We start from the raw sequence: 6,000 nt of genomic DNA on the forward strand, positions 1-6,000 counted from the left end.
ACGTCGGGCTCTGTGCTGACTGCTAGCTCAGAGCCTGGAGCCTGTTTCAGAGTCTTTGACTCCCTCTGTCTCTGACCCTCCCTGCTCACGCTGTCTCTCTCTCTCTCCTAGAAATAAATAAAGCATTAAAAAAAAAAAAAAAAAGAAGAAGGGACAAGGAGAGAGTAAAAGGACCAGGGATTTTGTGCTGGTCTCTGAGTCAGAATGCCTGGGCTTAGGCTTTTACTAATCATGTAATGTTGGACAAGTTACTTAACTAATCATGTAATGTTGGACAAGTTACTTAGCTTGTTTGAATCCACTTCCTCATCTCTTCTCTACCTCTCACAGACAAGAGGTCCAAGTAGACATAATATCGTATCACTGCCTAAATATGGGGATTATTGTTACTATAAGGAAGGTAAGATACCAGAAAACAAGGCAGGCAGATAGGGACTTAATGCTCCATACTAAAGGTCTCAAACTGGTAGATATGTTTTGTTTGGACCACAGGGGTAGTGTTTTTAGCTCCAAGCCAGAATTTTAAAGTTGAAGGATTTCACATAAAAATACTTGAAACTTGTCTTCAAAAATCTAAAAATCTGGCAACACTGGAACCTTATTCTCACGTGACAAAACTTGCTAGACTTGAAGGAGCAGGCATCGGTATGGCCCAGGCTCTAATTTACCATAATCCCCACATATTCTATGGTCTTCTAGACACTGAAGCCAAGTGTCTCCATTTGTCATCATTTCTTCACTGTTACTTTTCTTATAGTGTAGAACATTTAATTAAAGTAGGAAAACAAAAATGGGTTGAGTATGTTTCTTTATGAAAAGTAAAAAGCATTTTTACCCATTTAATTTTCATGTGACCTACTTCACTCATTTATATTCCCCACTTGACCGTCTAGATTAATACTTGGAGGTAGTACCTCTGCCTCCTCAGTAAGCAGTAGTGAAACATTACAGGGTTCTGAGCAAGGAATTACATGGAACAGCTACAGTATTTAAGAGAGGGGTGCCTGGCTGGCTCAGTCAGTAGAGCATCCGACTCTTGATCTCTGGGTTGTGAGTTTTTGAGTAATCTCAGTATAGAGATTACTTCTTAAAAAGGAGAGAGATTCCCCAGAAGCTAATACAGAATAGTGGGGAAAAGGAAGCCATCTTAAGTCATGGAGGACCGCTAGGTAGTTATTGCAGTAATCCAAGCATGTGATGATGGGCCTTTCTAGGTTGGGGTGGTAACTTGGAAAGTGGGTTTCTACTGGCACATTCAGCTCAAATAGTTTATCTCTGGGGCACCTGGGTGGCTTAGTTAAGCGTCCGACTTTCGCTTAGGTCATGATCTCGCAGTTCGTGGGTTCGAGCCCCGCGTCGGGCTCTGGGCTGACTGCCAGCCCAGAGCCTGGAGCCTGTTTCAGTCTGTGACTCCCTCTCTCTCTGACCCTCCCCTGCTCACGCTGTCTCTCTCTCTCTCCTTCTCTTAAATAAAACATTTAAAAATTTTTTAAAATCAAAGAAGTTAGTCAAATAGTTTATCTCTGCTTTCTGAATGGAAAGAGAGATAATAAGTAGAACACAAGAATAAATAGAAAATAGATGATCAGGTCTCTGAACCCTGTAGTCATTAACTGATTTTTTTTCATTTACATAATTGTTCTGTGTTTAAATTATGTCATTTTTTTCCTCTCAAATGCTGCCTCTGTCACCTTCTTAAAATGGCCACCAATTTTTGTTGAGAAACTGCCTTTGAAATTAAAGAATATGAAATAAGAAATCCTTACATCATTATTTTATATCCTAATCTGAAAACCACATCATATACTTAATGTAAATCTTGTCTGTATTTTTATATACTTTTATCTTAACACTTATTTATAAGTGAACAAAGTGGGGCACAGTTCTTACAGCAAAAATATTCTAAAGCAGATACTCAAGCCTTAGAGTCCATCAGAATGACCTGCAAAGCTTTGTTGAACTGCTATTTGCTGGACTCCACCCATGGTGTTTGATTTGGGGAAGAGTAGACAGTGATAATTTGCATTTTTAACAAGTTTTCAAGTGATGTTGATATTGCTGATCCAGGAGTCACACCTTGAGAACACCTCCTCTGGAACCCATTAATAATGGTCACCTGCACATACTAGATGTCCATTAGATATTTATAGTTTCCAAAAATTGTGTGGTTTGGTAGAGCTAAAGTTGAGGTCTGTCATCACTTACTTTATCTTTTTGATAACCTTCTGGAATTTAGAATGCACCTCTAAATGTATTTTAACCACAGGAGAGCATTAAGGAAGCAGTTAGGAAGGCAGAGTTGGCAATTAACTGTTTTTCTTCCCCTGCTAAAATATGCGACTTCAGCTGCTTTACATTTATAAAATACAAATTCAGAAAATGTAACTGATGCCCCTGAATTAATTCAGTTTAAATGACAAGCCATTTTACAGTTGTTTTGAATTGTTACAAACACATAGTCATTATGTTTCAGATTATTGAGTGAGTCATCTTCAAGAAAATGAGTGAATACATTGTGTGACTTTGGACAAATTAGCACTTTTCTAACTGAAAGGAGCATTTGTAGACTCAAAGCAAGGCCTTTTGTTTTGAGTTAAATTTGGAATGCTAAAATTCTCATCCTGGGGCTTGTACATAAGGTTAAAAGTTTGATAGCTGAAAGTCCTGCCTTTATTTTTTTAATAACAGAACAACAAATAAAGGCACCAAATGCCACATTTTGCTTTAGCATTGAAAATAACACTGAGCCAGTTTTTCCTTCAGGGAAGCTCCGCATTCCAAATACAGTCTCAAGCATTAACTTCAGTACTTAGCTACTTAACTGTAGCTGATAAAATGAAGGTGGTGGGTTTTTTTGTATTCTTGCATGTTATCAAAGACCCACTTAACATAAAATGGACTGAGGTGGAGGGACGCCTGAGTGGCTCAGTCAGCTAAGTGTCTGACTTGAGTTTAGGTCACGATCTCACTTTTGTGGGTTCAAGCTCTGTGTCTGGCTCTCTGCTGTGAGGTCAGAGCCCACTTCAGATCCTCTGTCCTCCTCTCTGCTCCTCCCCTGGTTGTGCACACATGTTCTCTCTCTCTCAAAAATAAATAAAAAATTTTAAAAAAAACCAAACAGACTGGAAAATGAAAAACTTCCTTAACATTTGAAGTAACTTTAATGTTCTTTACTAGAGGTAAGGTGCTAATAAGATACAGGGAGATGTTTTTGAATACTTTGTAGGAGAGTTTAAGAAAATAAGAGGGTTTTTGGTTTTGTTTTTTATAGTTCATTGATAATTGCCCCCAAAATGAAAATGGGTTTATTTTTCTAAATATAAAATTTTCAAAAATCATACAAACAGAAAGGTATAAGGAAGAAAGTAAAAATCACTTTGTGTCTTACACTCTGAAAAAACAATCCTTAGCAATTTGGATAATTATCCTTCCAGTCTTTTGTGTTTTGTACAAGAGTATGTGTCAGATTCTCTGACCTCTGCTCTTACCGAAGTGGATCAATGGTAAAAAGAGCCAAATCTGAGTATCAGAAAACTTACTAGTCTCCCTGATGTGTGACCTTGGTTTCAGCTCAGGTCATGATCTCCTGGTTCATGAGTTTGAGCTCCAAGTCAGGCTCTGCACTGGCAGCATGAAGCCTGCTTGGGATTCATTCTTTCTCTCTCTCTCTCCCCCCCCCCGCTTCTCCCTCCCCCTCGCTCCCCTCTCTCCCCCCTCATGCTCTCTCTCTCTCTTTCTCAAAATAAATAAACTTTAAAAAAAAGTGACAGTGGATAACTGATGACTTGCTCATGGATGAATGAGATTAGGAGAAATGTGTGTATATGAAAGGCTAATCAGTTTTGAGCAATGATGAAAAGGTTTTAACTACCGACCTTTATAACTATGAAGGTTTCTGGGGTACCTGGGTGGCTCAGTCAGCTAAGCATCTGACTCTTGATCTCAGCCCAGGTCATGATCTCACAGTTCATGAGTTCAAACCCTGCATCAGGCTCCATGCTGACAGTGTGGAGCCTGCTTGGGATTCTCTCTCTCCCTCTCTCTCTGCCCTACCCTGGTGCTTGCTTGCTCTCTCTCTATCAAAACGAACAAATAAATAAAAGAAAGCTTAAAAAAAAAAAACCCAACAAATTATGAAGGTTTCTGACACTTGATCTGAGCTCAGAATTAAAAGGGAAAGAGGTGGGTGCCTGGGTGGCTCAGTTGGTTAAGCATCTGACTTTGGCTCAGGTCATGCCCTCATGGTTTGCGAGTTTGAGCCCTGCATCAGGCTCCATGCTGACATCTTGGAGCCTGGAACCTGCTTTGGATTCTGTGTGTGTCTCTCTCTCTGACCCTCCCCTATTCACACTCTGTCTCCAAATCACTCAAAAATAAATAAACATTTACAAAGATAATTAAGGGAAAAGAGAGTATATGTCAGAGCACCTTTTTTTTTTTTTTTTTTTTTTTTTCAAANGATTTCAGCTCAGGTCATGATCTCAAGTTTGTGAGATTAAACCCTGCATTGGGCTCTGTGCTGACAGTGCTGAGCCTGCTTAGGATTCTCACTCTGCTCCTTCTCTGCTTGCATTCTCAAAATCAATAAAAAAATATTTTAAAAAATGAAATAGAAAAGTATAAATGCTGTCTTATAACCTGCTTTCTTTACACTTTATTATGGATATTTTTCCATGTCAGCAAACCTGTTTTTAATGGCTACAAAGAATACAAAACATAGATTTTTTTTTAATTGAAGAATTTCATAGATTAAAAGAATAAAATTCTGAGACTCCCTCAAGCTCTATTTCTTTTGAAAACAGTGTTCATCGGTTTATTAGTATCACATCTGAAGTCTATTTTCATTTTATATATTGACTTTGCTTTATTCCTTTGGCTAGAATTTAATATTTACATACTTCTGAAACCTTTCTCTCTGATGGATTGGGTGAGCTGCCTGTCTAGACATTGGGACTTTATAATGTGGCTTCCTTGAGGATAAACATTGCATGCAGTGGCATGATGTAAGACTCTTGGTGAAAAGAAATTAAAGGCAAAGGTGCAGTATAAGCTTAAGGAATAAAATTTCTTGATGTTGGATGATGCTGAGGACAGAAGTTATTTTATCAGGTGGTGGTTGTGAACTGCTTGTAATCAGATTAAACATTTAAATTAGTTACTGAGAGAAATTTTAACATCATTCTTTGATAGATGAGCTTTGCAAACAGGTTGGGTTCTTATCTCTCAGAAATAAAGCAAAGCCAGGTGACTTCTCAGACCTACCTCAGTCCTCAGATTGTTGAATCTAGTTCACCTGAAACTGATAACTAGATTCCAGGTTTAGGCAATAAATGGGCTTTGTTGAAATAATTTTCTCAGTTGCTATTATTGCCAAGTTTCAAAATTTAAAATATGTTTTGGCTGGACAATTAGAATAAACCTCAGTGGTATTCTTTTCAGTGAGAACTTTAGTTAATCAAATGCACCTGAATTATTGTCTTATTCCAGTCATCTATTCCATGTAAATATTGGAAACTGAGGAAATAGGGGAATTGCTGCCAATTCCACTATTAGGGAATTATGTAAAAAGCTGCCATTTTAAATTACATTTCTCTGATTAACTTGGTGGGTTAAATTAGATTATTAGATTTTGTCAGTCTTCTTCCCAACAAAAGAATATGGAATAAACTTCAAACCCAGATGGGTATTCGGCTTTTCTTTACCCTATAGCTCTTAAAATTTTAATTCCTTAACCTAGAATCTTGAACTTTGAAAGGAAATTTAAAAACTTGAGTCCATCCTCAGCGTTGCAGTTTTTTCTATAAAAGATTTCATCTCAACCTTCTTGAGGATATAAGTGTTAAGTTAATGGCTTCTGACCTCCTGATTAAAGTGCCACTTCCTTTTAGTAAGAATTAATTGGGGCTCCTGGCTGGCTCAGTCAGTAGAGCATCAGCTCTTGATCTCAGAGTTGTAAGTTTGAGCCCCACATTGGCTGTAGAAATTGCTTAAAAGTAAAAC

At 37.9% G+C, this 6,000-nt stretch overlaps 1 protein-coding gene and 1 non-coding gene across 4 annotated transcripts in view; both read left to right on the forward strand.

Annotated features, from left to right (window-relative positions):
- SSH2 (slingshot protein phosphatase 2) overlaps positions 1-6,000 on the forward strand; it is a 250,679-nt gene that overhangs the window by 188,248 nt on the left and 56,431 nt on the right. The window lies entirely within an intron of this gene.
- On the forward strand, positions 3,496-3,571 carry LOC144219841 (small nucleolar RNA U2-19). Its single transcript, XR_013331514.1, has one exon. It is a non-coding gene; the product is annotated as a small nucleolar RNA U2-19 (small nucleolar RNA).

The sequence above is a fragment of the Crocuta crocuta genome, unplaced genomic scaffold (genome assembly GCF_008692635.1).
Source record: "Crocuta crocuta isolate KB4526 unplaced genomic scaffold, BGI_CrCroc_1.0 scaffold149, whole genome shotgun sequence".
Taxonomy (NCBI): domain Eukaryota; kingdom Metazoa; phylum Chordata; class Mammalia; order Carnivora; family Hyaenidae; genus Crocuta; species Crocuta crocuta.